The sequence below is a fragment of the Schistocerca piceifrons genome, chromosome 3 (assembly GCF_021461385.2).
Source record: "Schistocerca piceifrons isolate TAMUIC-IGC-003096 chromosome 3, iqSchPice1.1, whole genome shotgun sequence".
Lineage (NCBI taxonomy): Eukaryota > Metazoa > Arthropoda > Insecta > Orthoptera > Acrididae > Schistocerca > Schistocerca piceifrons.
Genome location: NC_060140.1, coordinates 962,111,660 through 962,129,415, shown reverse-complemented (window position 1 = coordinate 962,129,415; position 17,756 = coordinate 962,111,660).

The window sequence follows — 17,756 nt, the reverse complement described above, 5'->3', positions numbered from 1 at the left end:
CTCGCCTTTTTACCTACTTGATCCTCTGCCGCCTTCACTACTTCATCCCTCAAAGCTACCCATTCTTCTTCTACTGTATTTCTTTCCCCCATTCCTGTCAATTTTTCCCTTATGCTCTCTCTGAAACTCTCTACAACCTCTGGTTCTTTCAGTTTATCCAGGTCCCATCTCCTTAAATTCCCACCTTTTAGCAGTTTCTTCAGTTTTAATCTACAGTTCATAACCAATAGATTGTGGTCAGAGTCCACATCTGCCCCTGGAAATGTCTTACAATTTAAAACCTGGTTCCTAAATCTCTGTCTTACCATTATATAATCTATCTGATACCTTTTAGCATCTCCAGGGTTCTTCCATGTATACAACCTTCTTTCATGATTCTTAAACCAAGTGTTAGCTATGATTAAGTTGTGCTCTGTGCAAAATTCAACCAGGCGGCTTCCTCTTTCATTTCTTAGGCCCAATCCATATTCACCTACTACGTTTCCTTCTCTCCCTTTTCCTACACTCGAATTCCAGTCACCCATGACTATTAAATTTTCGTCTCCCTTCACTATCTGAATAATTTCTTTTATTTCATCATACATTTCTTCAATTTCTTCGTCATCTGCAGAGCTAGTTGGCATATAAACTTGTACTACTGTAGTAGGTGTGGGCTTCGTATCTATCTTGGCCACAATAATGCGTTCACTAAGCTGTTTGTAGTAGCTTACCCGCGTTCCTATTTTCCTATTCATTATTAAACCTACTCCTGCATTACCCCTATTTGATTTTGTGTTTATAACCCTGTAGTCACCTGACCAGAAGTCTTGTTCCTCCTGCCACCGAACTTCACTAATTCCCACTATATCTAAGTTTAACCTATCCATTTCCCTTTTCAAATTTTCTAACCTACCTGCCCGATTAAGGGACCTGACATTCCACGCTCCGATCCGTAGACCGCCAGTTTTCTTTCTCCTGATAACGACATCCTCTTGAGTAGTCCCCGCCCGGAGATCCGAATGGGGGACTATTTTACCTCCGGAATATTTTACCCAAGAGGACGCCATCATCATTTAATCATACAGTAAAGCTGCATGCCCTCGGGAAAAATTACGGCCGTAGTTTCCCCTTGCTTTCATCCGTTCGCAGTACCAGCACAGCAAGGCCATAGGGTAATATTTATGAAAAGCTTCCGGAATGTACTCCCGGCATCATGGACTGATGTTTGTGATCTCTTTCATCACAGGCGACGCGGCACTGTGGGCGATGGAAGCCGCGGAGCAGTGTCCGTTGTTGTCTGAATTGAGTGGCAGTAGGAAGATACAAGGTGACTTAGACAAAATTTCCAGTTGGCGTGTAGAACGGCAACTGGCCCTAAACGTACAGAGAGACGCGCATAAAACCGGTCCCTGCGGTGAAAGGAATATGAATGAAGAAAATCAACGTACATCATCGATTTCTTACATTTTTGTTGCACAATTTCAATATTAACTATGTAATTACCAGTTTAAGTAACAGATTTATTTTTATTAGTTTAATAAGCATATTTAGAAAGAAATTTAAAGTCTATGTTCAAAATGTTCTCCGCCAACATCCAAACAAAGTTGTGCACGTCGAAGCATATTACGGAAAACGCTTTCCAGTACTCTTTGAGGATTGTTCGAAATTTCTTCACATATCTTGTTTTTCAATGTGCCAAGTGTTCTGGGATTGTTGCGGTAGACTCTAGCCTTTAGAAATCCGCAGAGGTAAAAGTCACATGGTGACAAGTCGGGAGAGCGGGGTGGTCACAATCCTTTACTAATGATCCTCTCTTCTGCCAAATCGATATGTATACGAGCTAAGGACAAATCCGACGTGTGAGAAGTTGCCTCATCTTTTGGGAGTATGCACAACATTTTCCGTTTGGAGTTAACAGAGCCGAATGTTCATAGTAGAGTTGCAAGTAAACATGTACGTTGACAGTTTCGTTGAACAACAATGACCGTTACTAGATACAGCACACTATACACCAATTTTTAAATCGTGTAACGGCTTTTGCAGTATTCCATGGGGATTCTCTGTAGCCCAGTGTCTTGTGTACTAATGTAACCCGACAGATGAAACCAAGCTTCATTCATCGAAAAAAGTAGAAACGGATCAAATATCCTCCAGCGACGTATTCCAGCAACCAATTACAGTAATGTGTTCGCTTACCCTCGTCCGCGTCTTTTAATTACGGAAAAACACTCACACGTTAAGGTTTCATTTTTAAGCCATGAGACGACCTGCGAGATATTCCACATTGCTGTGATAATCGTCGTGTTGACTTGTAGGGACTATTCACTGTGTTTCAATGTGCGCCGTCACGTTTGCCACAACTTTATTTCATCAAAATATTGGGAGTTTAAAGAATAAAGTAGATGAGCTTCTGGTTTGTTTGGAAGATTTAGAAGCTGAGAATGAAATAGATATACTATGCCTGTCTGAGCATCACATTGTTACTGATATGGATAAAGTAAATGTAAGTGGCTATAAGCTCTCTGCACATGTAATGAGAGAAAATATGGAGAAAGGAGGAGTTGCCATATATGTCAAAAGTTATCATTGTGCAAAAAGTATAGAAACAAAAAAGTTTTGTGTAGAGAAACATATAGAAGCATGTGCCTGTGAGCTTAAATTAAATAAAGGCACATTTATAATTGTAACTGTATATAGGTCCCCATCAGGAAATTTTCATCTATTTCTGAAAAATTTGGACTCCTTGTTGTGCTATCTGTCAGACAGGGGGACGCAAATTATTATTTGTGGGGACTTCAATGTAGATTCTCTGAAAGAGGGTAATAGGAAAAATGACCTTGAAGTATTACTCGGTTCTTTCAATTTGACACCCATTATTGATTTTCCTACTCGGGTGGTAAAGGATAGCAGCTCACTGATAGATAACTTCTTTATAGACCAAGATAAGTTTAACCAGATAAATGCTCAGCCTGTTGAGAATGGTCTTTCTGATCATGGCGCACAGCTAGTTACAATATATGACATAGCTCCATTCAGCAACACTAAACAGTCCTCCAAAGTAGTACGTTCAGTCAACGATTTAACAATTGCAAATTTCAGGGAAAGCCTACAGCAGTTAGACTGGGATGAGGTGTACCGTGAACCTGATGCCAATTTAAAATATAATTTATTTCATGACATTTTTGTAAATGCATTTGAAAACTGCTTCCCCAAGAAAATAGTTAAATATACTCGTAAGAAACCTTGTAACAAACCATGGCTTACTAAGGGTATAAAAATATCTCGTAACCGGAAAAGGGAACTGTACCTGACAGCAAGAAAGAGTAGTGACCCAGAAACTATCAAAAATTATAAAAACTACTGTGTTATATTAAGAAAAGTTATTAAAAAATCCAGGAGTATGTGTATCATGTCTGAAATCAGCAGCTCTGATAATAAAATTAAAACAATTTGGAATATTATTAAAAGAGAAACAGGTCAACCAAGAGCAGAGGAAGACAGTATTACCATCAAATTGAATGAAAGCTTTACGAACAAAAAGTCAGAAGTTGAAAATATTTTTAATAATCATTTTCTAAATGTTGTGGATATAGTAGGATCCAGGTGTTCATTAGAAGATGCTAGGCTGTTAATGGAAGAGGCCATACCTATGCAATTTGATACAATTGAAATCTCACCCACTTCTCCCTCTGAAATTAGGAAAATAATAAACTTGCTTAAAAGCAAAAACTCACATGGAATTGATGGCATTTCCAGCAAAATACTTAAAGCTTGTTCTCAACAGATAAGTAAGATTCTCAGCCACCTGTGTAATAGCTCTCTGGAACAGGGCATTTTCCCTGATAGACTGAAATATGCTATTGTTATACCTTTGCATAAAAAGGGGGATAGATCTGATGTCAACAATTAACGTCCAATCTCCCTTCTAACAGCTTTATCCAAAATTTTTGAGAAAGTAATGTATTCAAGAGTAGCTTCACATATCTGTAAAAATGAAGTACTAACAAAATGTCAGTTTGGTTTCCAGAAAGGTTTTTCAACAGAAAATGCCATATATGCTTTCACCAGTCAAATTTTGAATGATCTGAACAACCGAACACCACCCATTGGGATTTTTTGTGATCTCTCAAAGGCTTTTGATTGTATAAATCATGAAATTCTGCTAGAGAAGCTCAAGTATTGTGGCATGAGTGGGACAGTGCACAAATGGTTTAATTTGTACCTAACTGGAAGAGTGCAGAAAGTTGAAATAAGTAGTTCTCGTAACATGCAAAGATCAGCACATTCCTCAAACTGGGGAACTATCAAGAATGGGGTTCCACAAGGGTCAGTCTTGGGTCCTTTGTTGTTCTTATTATATATTAATGACTTGCCATTCTATATTCATGAAGAGGCAAAGTTAGTTCTCTTCGCTGATGATACAAGTATAGTAATCACACCTGAGAAACAAAAATTAACTGATGAAATTGTCAATACTGTCTTTCAGAAAATTACTAAGTGGTTCCTTGTAAATGGACTCTCACTGAATTTTGATAAGACACAGTACATACAGTTCCGTACAGTGAATGGTATGACGCCATTAATAAATATAGACCTTAATCAGAAGCATATAGCTAAGGTAGAATATTCCAAATTTTTAGGTATGTCCATTGATGAGAGATTAAATTGGAAGAAACATATTGCTGATCTGCTGAAACGTTTGAGTTCAGCTACTTATGCAATAAGGGTCATTGCAAATTTTGGTGATAAACATCTTAGTAAATTAGCTTACTACGCCTATTTTCACTCATTGCTTTCATATGGCATCATATTTTGGGGTAATTCATCACTGAGGAGTAAAGTATTTATTGCACAAAAGCGTGTAATCATCCTGCAGACATTTATTTAAGGATCTAGGGATATTCACAGTAGCTTCTCAGTATATATACTCTCTTATGAAATTTGTTATTAACAACCAAACCCAATTCAAAAGTAATAGCAGTGTGCATAGCTATAATACTAGGAGAAAGGACGATCTTCACTATTCAAGATTAAATCTAACTTTGGCACAGAAAGGGGTGAATTATACTGGCACTAAAGTCTTTGGTCACTTACCAAATAGTATCAAAAGTCTGACAGATAACCAACAAGTATTTAAGAAGAAATTAAAAGAATTTATGAATGACAACTCCTTCTACTCCATAGAGGAATTTTTTAGATATAAATTAAGAAAAAAAGAAACAAAAATATTAAAAAAATAAAAAAAAATAAAATAAAAAATAAAGAAAAACAAAAAAACACAAAAAATAAAGTTGTTATACTAACTTAAGTATGTTGTTAAATTAACCTAATTATGTCATGTATTGGAAAATTCGACTCGTTCCACATCATTACGAAATATCGTATTCATGATCCATGGAACTAGTATTAATCTAATCTAATCTAATCTAATCTTCAGGTGTACGTACAAAAAATGGTTCAAATGGCTCCGAGCACTATGGGACTTAACATCTGAGGTCATCAGTCCCCTAGAACTTAGAACTACTTAAACCTAACTAACCTAAGGACATCACAAATATCCATGCCCGAGGCAGGATTCGAACCTGCGACCGTAGCGGTCTCGCGGTTCCAGACTGTAGCGCCTAGAACCGCTCGGCCACTCTGGCCGGCGTGTACGTACAGTCGGCGCCTTATTTCTCTTTGAATTAACAACACTGCCTGTCGAACGCCACTTTCTCACTAGATCCTAAATCGTTGATTTTGCAGGAATATTACTTTCTGGAAACTTTTCATGACGAGTGTCACGAACAACTTTAATAGATTCAGACCGCACATATTCTTCAACTATGAACACACGTTCTTCAATGGAGTAAAGCATGACAATGAAGTACACGGTTTATAACGACTACTTTCCGTATGAACTACTCACACGCTACTGCTCTTGGAAGGTGGGAAAGAAACTGACAAGCAAGTAATGCTACTCACGCGCGTTCGCATTCCGGTTCGGGCCGGTTTTATGTGCCCAGTCTGAAGAAAAATGCAGCTTAATGCAGATGGGTGTAAGATAGATACTGTGTACAGGAAAATTAAAGAGACCTTTGGAGAAAATAGAACCACCTGTATGAATATCAAGAGCTCAGGTGGAAACCCAGTTGTAAGCAAAGAAGGGAAAGCAGAAAGGTGGAAGGAGTACGTAGAGGGTCTATAAAAGGGCGATGTACTTGAGGACAATATTATGGAAATGGAAGAGGATGTAGATGAAGATGAAATGGGAGGTATGATACTGCGTGAAGAGTTTGACAGAGCACTGAATGACCTAAGTCGAAACAAGGCCCCGGGAGTAGACAACATTCCATTAGAACTACTGACGACCTTGGGAGAGCCAGTCCTGACAAAACTCTACCATCTGGTTAGCAAGATGTATGAGACAGGCGAAATACCCTCAGACTTCAAGAAGAATATAATAATTCCAATCCCAAAGAAAGCAGGTGTTGAAAGATGTGAAAATTACCGAACTGTAAGTTTAATAAGTTACTGCTGCAAAATTCTAACACGAATTCTTTACAGACGAATGGGAAAACTAGTAGAAGCAGACCTCGAGGAAGATCACTTTGGATTCCGTAAAAATATTGGAACACGTGAGGCAATACTGACCCTACGACTTATCTTAGAAGCTAGATTAAGGAAGGGCAAACCTACGTTTATAGCATTTGTAGACTTAGAGAAAGCTATTGACAATGTTGACTGGAATATAGGGAGCGAAAGGCTATTTACAATTTGTACAGAAACCAGATGGCAGTTATAAGAGTTGAGGGACATGAAAGGGAAGCAGTGGTTGGGAAGGGAGTGAGACAGGGTTGTAGCCTCTCCCCGATGTTATTCAATCTGTATATTGAGCAAGCAGTGAAGGAAACAAAAGAAAAATTCGGAGTAGGAATTAAAATCCATGGAGAAGAAATAAAAAGTTTGAGGTTCGCCGATGACGTTGTAATTGTGTCAGAGACTGCAAAGGACTTGGAAGAGCGGTTGAACGGAATGGATAGTGTCTTGGAAGGACGATATAAGATGAACATCAACAAAAGCAAAACGAGGATAATGGAATGTAGTCGAATTAAGTCGGGTGATGCTGAGGGAATTAGATTAGGAAATGAGACACATAAAGTAGTGAAGGAGTTTTGCTGTTTGGGGAGCAAAATAACTGATGATGGTCGAAGTAGAGAGGATATCAAATGTAGACTGGCAATGCCAAGGAAAGCGTTTCTGAAGAAGAGAAATTTGTTAACATCGAGTATAGATTTAAGTGTCAGGAAGTCTTTCTGAAAGTATTTGTATAGAGTGTAGCCATTTATGGAAGTGAAACATGGACGATAAATAGTTTAGACAAAAAAAAGAATAGAAGCTTTCGAAATGTGGTGCTACAGAAGAATGCTGAAGATTAGATGGGTAGATCACATAACTAATGAGGAGGTATTGAATAGAATTGGGGAGAAGAGAAATTTGTGGCACAACTTGAGTAAAAGAAGGGATCGGTTGGTAGGACATGTTCTGAGGCATCAAGGGATCACCAATTTAGTACTGGAGGGAGCGTGGAGGGTAAAAATCGTAGAGGGAGACCAAAAGATGAATACACCAAGCAGATTCAGAAGGGTGTAGGTTGCAGTAAGTAGTGGGAGATGAAGAAGCTTGCACAGGATAGAGTAGCATGGAGAGCTGCATCAAACCAGTCTCAGGACTGAAGACCACCACCACCACAACAACAACAACAACAACAACAAATGCAGATGGGTAGTAGTGGAGCATTAGTAGTGTCCTGCTTGACCCAGTCATGTTGTTTAAACATCTAGGGGTAACTTTACAGAGCGATATAAAATGGAATGAGCAATTGGGCGTTATAGTAGGGAAGGCGAGTGGTCGACTTTGGTTTATTGAGATAATTTTAGAAAACTGTCTTTCATCTATAGGAGAGACCGTATATAGGACACTATTGCGACCCATTGTTGAGTACTGTTAGAGTGTTTGGGATCCGCAAGACGGATTAAGGGAAGGCATTGAAGCAATTCTGATGCAGCTGCTAGACTTGTCATCGGTAGGTTCGAACAACACACAAGCTGTAACGTTACGTGTCTGTTGGCGAGGTAGTTGGCCGCCTAGAATTGGTACAATAAGACGTGAATTTGTTGTACGGCTGAAGGCCATCGGGCCTAGGTCTCAGGGCGCGCCGCAGCAGTTCCGGTGTCCGGCTAGGTGACAGGTACGAGCGAGACCAGGTGCGAAGAATAGCAGCACGGCCGGAAACGGGGAAAATCCCAAAGCCGGGAATGTGGACGGCTGTTACTCGTATGTCTTGTGTGTGAGAGATGCTCCAAGAAATGATGGAGTTTCCAGACAATCTTAAAGATTCCAGAATGAAATTTTAACTCTGCAACGGAGTGTGCGAGATATGAAGCTCAGTGGCAGATTAAAACTGTGTGTTGGACCGAGACTCTAACTCGGGACCTTTGAACTTTCACGGGAAAGCGCTCTACCAATTGAGCTTCCCCAGCACGACTCACGACCCGCCTTCACAACTTTAATTCCGCCAGTACTTCGCCTCCTACTTTCCAAACTTCACAGAAGCTCTCCTGCGCACCTTGTAAGGCAAGCACAATCTTAAAGATGGCTAAGTTACAGCTCATTTGAGATCCGACAATAGCTCACAGGCAAATATTAATGAAAATTTTAATACTTTTGCGATCTCAGAAAAATGAGTCGCACCCAGTGACACAATAATATCTCAATATCTTTAAAACTATGAAATTTAGTATCTCACATTGAATAAACATTTACACAATGAACCTAGGAAATAACAACCTCTACTCGCTTAAAGCGATTTCAACAAACAGCATTTCAGATGGTAGCACTGCACTGTATCTACCAACCCTTAAAAGCTATATATATCTGTCTATTTTATTTATTGATTTACAACGTCTTTCATATCTTTTTCATTATGCAAACGTTTGTCAGACCGTCGTTTCTCCATATTTACACATCAAATGAATGCATTATCAGTACTTCACATTTTGTCATACTTGTGTTTTTATTTAATGAACAAATTACCATTTTCTCAGTAACTTTATTTAAATGTTGACTGCAAATGCTATTAAGAAAATGTACTATTTTAAAAGTGACCAATCACATGTTATAGTGAACAACACTATTGAAAAGAGAAGTGAAAGACGCTTCGGTCAAGAAGGCATTAATAATCGTTTAAATAACATTTAATGACATTGATTGTCATTAAATGTGAGCACTTTTGCACAAGAATAATAACTTATTTGTTTATGGACAAATCTTTATAATTATCGTAAACTATCTGAGTGTGGCCAAATATTTATAACATTTCTTTATTTAAATATTGTTGTAATCCATTGGTTTAGTGAGGGAAAGTGGTGAAGATGAGTCAAATCACGTCTAGAACGATTTGTTTTTGGTGGTAATGGCTCTATGCCAGTGGAAATGCGCACAGTAGCGGAACGAGTGGAGACTGTGTCTCAAGTGGAGACTGGGACGTTTTTGGAGTGAAGAGCTTAAGGAAGCCGACCCGCACTCTTACGCGTTCGTTCTTGAAGAAGGCAGACCAGTCTGTGATATAGTACTTCATTCAGTTGTGTGGCTGACACATTGTGGGTAATGAATTGCCGGTATGAGACTTTAACTTTTAGGCTCTTTCACGTGAGTCCTGGAAGAAAGCAGATCTGTATAGAGTAACGGGCGCTATACCGTCGTCAAGCGATTGGTTATGGCTGATGGATGGGCGCTACCAGACTTTAATATTTGATGGAACTTGATATTTCTAGACATCTGAATGTGCTCCAGAACAGGTTTCTAACTATTTCCTCTTGCGTTATGGAACTGAGAACAGACAGAGAGCCCGCAGCTCGTGGTCGTGCGGTAGCGTTCTCGCTTCCCACGCTCGGGGTCCCGGGTTCGATTCCCGGCGGGGTCAGGGATTTTCTCTGCCTCGTGATGGCTGGGTGTTGTGTGATGTCCTTAGGTTAGTTAGGTTTAAGTAGTTCTAAGTTCTAGAGGACTGATGACCATAGGTGTTAAGTCCCATAGTGCTCAGAGCCAACAGACAGAGCATGAGTTACTGTTCTGTGCACCGCATGTTTTAATTTGTGAATCAGCTGGTGAATATTCGTTGTAAAGTGATGTAAGATAAATCTAAAAGTACAATTCTCAGATCTGTGAATCTGTTTCGTAGGATGTAACGAAATGATTTATGTATATAGTAACTAACTTTTATGTAGTCAAACCAGGCTTATATAAAGGCGTAAATGACAACAGGTTGGGAAACGACCTCCGTTAATTTACTGCAGGTGGCTCATGTTGATGAAGAGCGTCCAGTCAGCCCTCTACCAATGCACTTGAGTGTGGTGCACAGTATAATACAGAAAGTAGTAAGTCAAAATCAACCACAGCCTTTCCATTGCAAGACTGCACACGCTTCAACTTCTGTCCACCTTGGATCTTCCTTCATGTTGATTCAACGAGTTCTGCAGTGCAGTATTGTCCATCCTCCATTTCCTAAGTACGATTTTTTTTCTCAGATGGAGCCTGTTACACAGAAAACAATGCTCCGTAGTGACATCATCAATGGAGAACAGAGAATGCCCTCGCTAGAGCTGTGATGGGCCATCAGTTAAGATTTGATATACTTGTAATCTTCGAGCCTCGTTAAGACTGATTAAGAGGTGCACGACTGCTTCCTACACCCTCTTGACTGCACCAGTGTACACAGAGTCTCTGACAAACGCATTCTCCACGTTGTTGTTAAGTTTCCCGCTTTATTTTCGTGCACGTATATGATTTCAATATGATAATGCTACAGCTCCCTTTCTATACTGCGCTCACGAATAACTCCAGCAGCTGTTCCCAGAAAGGTGGCTACGAAGAAGACTTCCAGTTGCGTGTCAGCTAGTTGACATGATCTGACCCCACTTAATTTCGTGTTGTGTGGTCGCGTGGGAAGTCGTTTGTGTCTGAGACACGCATGTCGTCGAGACTGAAAAAGATTTCCTGTGAAGAATTCTCGCACCCTTTCACATTCTTTGAAAGACACTGGCGTTACGCGATCTTTGTGCCACTATGTCCATAGATGCTGCGGACACCTCTTTGAGCAAATGATGTGAGTGAAGTATTTGTGCAAACTACGCGGGTAAGAAGTTACAAAAATTTAGGTATTTGGATTGTTATCAGCAAAGCGGTATCAGTTGCAAAGCGATTTAGAAAAGATTGCTGTATGGTGTATCAGGTGGCAGTTGACGCTAAATAACGAAAAGTGTGAGGTGATCCACATGAGTTCCAAAAGAAATCCGTTCGAATTCGATTACTTGGTAAATAGTACAATTCTCAAGGCTGTCAATTCAACTAAGTACCTGGGTGTTAAAATTACGAACAACTTCAGTTGTAAAGACCACATAGATAATATTGTGGGGAAGGCGAGCCAAAGGTTGCGTTACATTGGCAGGACACTTAGAAGATGCTACAAGTCCACTAAAGAGACAGCTTACACTACACTCGTTCGTCCTCTGTTAGAATATTGCCGTGCGGTGTGGGATCCTTACCAGGTGGGATTGACGGAGGACATCGAAAGGGTGCAAAAAAGGCCAACCCGTTTTGTATTATCACGTAATAGGGGAGAAAGTGTGGCAGATATGATACGCGAGTTGGGATAGAAGTCATTACAGCAAAGACGTTTACGAAATTTCAGTCACCAACTTTCTCTTTCGAATGCGAAAATATTTTGTTGAGCCCAACCTACATAGGTAGGAATATAATAAGAGAAACCAGAGCTCCAACAGAAAGGTTTAGGTGTTCGTTTTTCCCGCGCGCTGTTCGGGAGTGGAATAGTAGAGGGATAGCATGATTGTGGTTCGATGAACCCTCTGCCAAGCACTTAAATGTGAATTGCAGAGTAAACATGTAGATGTAGATGTAGCCGAGCGGTCTAAGGCGCTGCAGTCATGGACTGTGCGGCTGCTCCCGGCGGAGGTTCGAGTCCTCCCTCGGGCATGGGTGTGTATGTTTGTCCTTAGGATAATTTAGGTTAAGTAGTGTGAAAGCTTAGGGTCTGATGACCGTAGCAGTTAACTCCCACAAGATTTCACACATTTTTGATTGTTATCATCAACAGCAAACAAACCATAATTCTGATAATTTTTTATTTCCCTTATAGTGTTCGACTGACTAAAAGTCATTGTAACGTACAGTTTTTTCATCTTAGTGTGGTTTTATGGTCTTTCATATAGACGCTTTTACCACACAGGAAGGGTAATAATGCAGATTCGAAGAACCTATATTTTCAGTTGTAAATGTTCACAGCGACGTCCTAACCGTTTCTTTGATTTTGTACTTAATGACTGCGCGAGATGCACTACCAGTGCCATTCGTCTCCTGTGAAGCAAATCTGGTGAGATATGTTTGTGATACAGAACGCAGATGGTGTGAGTCGGTGACCACAGCTACAAGTACATAATCATGAGGGTCTAATTTCACTGATAGATTGTTCAAGAATGCACGTGCATTGAAAAATTTTATGTTTGAAATAACTTACGTAAGACACAATTTAACATTGAAAACGAACACTCTCTTTAGGAAAAATTTTTTGTCGCTGCATTAGACATGAATGTTGAGGTATTAATTCGTAAGGAAAACGATGCGTTATGAAATGCCCGTAGTCACACTGCCCATGCGGTTTTCCTTTCTTTCTTTCTTTTCTTTCTCTCTCTCCTTTTTTTCCTTTCTTCTTTTTAAGGATTGTGACAGACAATACTGTAAGGAAATTATCAGACTAAAAGCAATAATGCTTACTGTTTGTGAAAAGGGTGTACTGTTTGTGAGCGTTCCTTGTTCTGCCGTTGTATTACTGCTTCCGAGTCGATGTCGCTCGAAGTGGAGCTAACAGGAAGGAAATTGATTAAAACAGGAAAGATGACGATATACTCTTTTCAATGTTCTATAGAAAAATAGGCAATTGCCAGGGTATTCTGACTTGACTTTAACAGTTTTCATAGTGAATTATCGCAATTTATACTACGTCATTTCATTGTCCAGCCCAAGGACTAGTACGAAATATTTACTACTTACTGCCATGCCACGTTTTTAGTATATGTTGGAGTTGATATGTTGCGCCCTGACGACTGTCAGCTTGTGTTCTGAGCTGAACGTGTTTTGGCTTTCCGCAGTTCATACAGGCGATGGAGTTCTGATTACAAGAATGGCGCCCGCATTACCCCAGGACAAGAGTTGACTATATGGAACGTATACTGCAAACTTTCTCCGTTGTCCATGAAAGGTTACGTTCGTCACAGGAGTACATTCTAATAATTATTTTCGCACGTACGAAAAATAGTGCAAGAGTCTCTCGGCCGAAAACGTAATGCTCCGAAACACAGCATCTGGAATGTCAGCGGCAACAAAGTTGCTATGCAGCTTCGCCTGCAACCTCGCCGATTTGGCCAAGGTCATGAGACGGTTGCCAAGTGCAGCAGGCATCGCTTCTCCGTGTGTCGTCACCAGTACGGCCTCGTACGCTACACACGCCGCCTGCTGCATGCTAAACGGCGCGGGGATGCGTCACGAAGCGGCAGCGCCGAGGCGGAACCGGCCGGCCCGAGGTTGAGCTCCGAGGGCTGCCTGACCCCTACCTGGCCCGCAGCGGCCGCCACTCGCTGACTGGCGCGACGCTGGCGCCAGCAAGAGCTGCGCGCCGATGGCTCAGGGCAGGCACGGAGAAATGCGCCAAACAGCCAGCAACGTTTCTCTAGCACATGGCTGTGTGAGAACCAGGGCGTTTCTAGGGGGCCCTGCCACAATTTGAAAAAAAAAAAAAATGAACTCGTATAGCATCGCTTTGTTATCCGTCCGTCTGTTTGTCTCTCCAACTGTCAAGAACCATTTTTCTCCGGAACGGTTAGACGTATAATGTTCAAATTTACGTCACATAGGAAAGTCTGTGGTCCGCTGCAGGTGTAAAAATTTTAAGCTGATAAGTCAAGGCAATAAATATATACGGACATTTATTTCACGTATTTTGATACTCGAAAACTCACGCCTATAAATTTATAGAGTGCCGCCTGTTAAAAGAATCGTGAAATTTGGCCAGAAGCAAGTTTTCACAGTGCAAGTAAAGGTGTTAATTTGTAATTATATCACACGAATTGTTTTCTTTTTTTCTCCGTCTGTCTGTCTGTTCATCTTTTAAGACACGTTTTTGTCTAGAATAGGTTGGCGTACTGTCTTTCTTCACGTCACCGAATATGTAAGAATAAGATGGTGACAGATCCTGGCTTACGGGGAATATCGCAGTGATTCTCAACCAAATCGCTGAAGTGTAGCCTTCGTCTCATCAGCAGTTTGGGGGCGGACCTTATGGCGGCGACAGGATGGTTCTGTCCGACGTCACCTCTGGGCGTTTTGACTTTATGGTTGTAACATCTATAGTACTATAAATTTTTTCCTTTATTTTGTTACCTGAAGACATAACATTTCTGTGTCTTTATATATTGTAATTGTTTTACTATTTGTATATATATATATATATATATATATATATATATATATATATATGTGTATTTTTGTTGGTTTGTTTCGTAAATACTATTTGTATTTTTACGCTGGGTCTTGACTAGGTAAAACTATGCTATCGAACCAATACATCGATAGTTCGTGTAGAGAACCAAAGTGTTTAGGATCTTTGGTAGTGTTAACTCTGCCGCGTGGAGCGAGGGATGAGCAGAAGGAGTCTGGCTGGAGTAGTGGAGTGGAGCAGGTGTGTTGTGTGACGTTCCCGCGAGTTGCCGCGCTTTCGGGGTTTGGCAGCATGTAATTGCGCTCGACTTGCTATGTTAGTTTCTGACATGGTGTCGCGGACGGGAAGCGTTAGCTGGCACACATTCAAGAGCCCGTTTCGTCTGGAGACCGTGTCGAGAAGAAGGCGCGCCAACATCCAGCTTCTGCAACAGCGACGGCCGACAATGAGTGACTGTCGCCACCTCCTCGATCGACGACTTCAAACCATCAATCAACCAACATGGAAGACTGGAAGCACGTAAAGTTTTAGAACTGTATGACAGACCTCAGCTTTTCAAACTGTTGCATCACAAAATTACAGCAACGTAGCATGAACCTTCGTTGCTCATTGTCCCAATTGCATTACCAAGCAGGGTCCCTTCCTTTTCCGGAATGAACCCGACTGTCGTTGAAATTCAAACGCCAGCATTAAAGTAATATCATTCGATTTCACTGCTTTAATTTCAAACTTCAGTTAAGGTATTCATAGCTGGCTACAATATTTAGATTACACAAGCACAAATTAAGAGTGCGAGTTTTGTTACCGTATTTTAGCTTACCTGCGACTACAGCTCAGTTTGGTACGTACTAAATGTTACTATTGTTAATTGTTCAGAATCATTTAATTGAAGTTCAAAGTTAAATCTCTTATTTCTAAATTGCGTAGATTCAAGTAGCTTTTGAAATGATTGCTGAGGTAGCCGAAGACTAACTGTACTTTACTGAATTTCGATGTGCTTCAGAAACAAAGCTCACTATTAATTTCAGTCACAAAATTAACTTTCAATTTTCCGGTTTTATTTATTCTTTTGCTGAATGAAGTCAGAGTGTAGCGAAATTTATTACTTCAGAAAAACTTTCAGTTTTCACACTACACGTGTCAACCTTCAGTTGCCACGCTTCTAGTGCTAATTATATGTGTAATAACCTTTCTCTTTCAGTTACTATAGTAATTGTCGATAGGACTGGCGACTGTAATTTCCCCCAAATCTCAAATATCTAATTACCACTAGTTAATTGTTAACGAAACGGCCGCACATTTACTTTCTTTATTAACTTAACCCCTTTTCAAAATTAATTTCCACCAGTTTCATTTGCATTTTTCCTTTCATTTAGATGTAACCCTTTCCTCGCTCTTTACCGACAGAGAAACCCGACGAGCAGCGAAAGCATCCTGTTGTACGATAATGCCCGCCGCCACTCTACAAACTGGACCAAAGCTACGCTTCAACGATTTGGTTGGGAAACACTGCAACGTCCTCCGTACAACCCGGGTGTTCTGCCGCGTGATTTTCGTATCTTTGGCGACCTGGAGAAGGACCTGCGTGGACGTCGGTTTCAGTCGGACGAGAAAATGCAAGAGTGGATGCGGCTGTGGATCCGTCAGCTGCAGACCGCTTCCTGCGAAACAAGAATTGATCGTCTCGTCTCCCATTGGGACAAATGTCTCAATTCATGTTGAGATACTTTTGAATGGAGCCATTCCATGGTCCCGTTGCGGTGGATGTACGGTTTTCGTTTGACTGACCCTCATAATTCAAGAACTATAGTTTAAAAAATGTAACTCTCGTTTATTTTCTGCTCTTGTTTGTTAACATCTTATTTGTGGCGCCACTAATAGTTCTACGTACACCAGTAGCAATTTTTAGTACTATATCTTTCCTTTAAATTTCGGAAATATACTTTTGCAGTTGGAATCTGTTCTACTGATATTTCAGTTATATATATATTAGTGTTGAAGATATAATGATGTTTTGTGTGTAACTTGGCGACAGAATGAGAGACTGATTGAATAATCGTATAGTAACAAGTCACTAAATACCTGACATCCTTTGGACATTGAGCCCAGATTAATTTATTTGAGATTGTTAGGGAGCAACATTATCATTTCCGCGTGTTTTCATGACCGCGATGTAGTCATCGGATCGACATTAAGGGACCAAGAGCTTCACTGACTTTAAAAGAAATCAACACCACACAATTGAAAAGGATTGTTTCAGAAATGATAGGAAAACGACAGTGTTCCTCTTGCCTCGGTGCTGCGTTCGGTCCATCAGCGTGATCGTAATTTCTGGAGATAAACCGATACAAAATGATTAACATTCAAGTAATGAGGAGATGGAGATACGTAAGGATAATTTGTCTAAATAAGAACACTTCGATGTATAACATACGTTTTTTAATGCTGCGTCCCTTTTTTATATTGTAGCTACAATAGCTGGTGCGTATTAACAAAAGCTTTGCACATCATAGGCAGTACTTGAGATTAATGTCCCCTTGATGCTGCCTGCTCGTAATTAATTACATAAAACTATATGTTTTCTGATTGAGAAGACAGTTAGCACATTTACAGACTATTTTGCACAAATTATAAAATACAGATTTCGGAAGGCAGCAAATCCGCGTCCGCCTTTCATGGAATAGAAACAGTAAAAGGTGCAGCGCTCAAGGTCTCATTTGTCCTGAAAAAACAAAATTCTTTTTATATCATTAATCGATACGTGTACATAGAGATTTGCAGCCGCCGCACAGCAGCGGCAAAGATGAAGAGTAATAGATTCTGTCGCTGCTATGCGACGGTTCATTTCTTTTACATCACAATTGTTTGATAGATTCAGGCCATCACGCGTTTAGTATTGAGCGTATACTAATGTTTGTGAGGCGAAAATTACCAATATTACAAGTTCTAGATTGTAGCATAACTCATTTTGACCCTCAGGAAGAATATAGAGCTCCTAATTTGCCTTCGAACGGGACAGTGGCCAATGATACAGCTTCCTTGCCCATGATGGAGGCCTAACCGATAAACGCTACTCACTGAGGACATTACGAATGCGTTAGCGCTCTATAATAAGATATGGAATATGGGTGAAAGACCGGAATACACCCTCTCCCAGTTTCTTGTACACTTAAGGAATCCTTTTGTGACACACCGAGAGACTCAGTCTTCTCCAGCGCTCGTACCG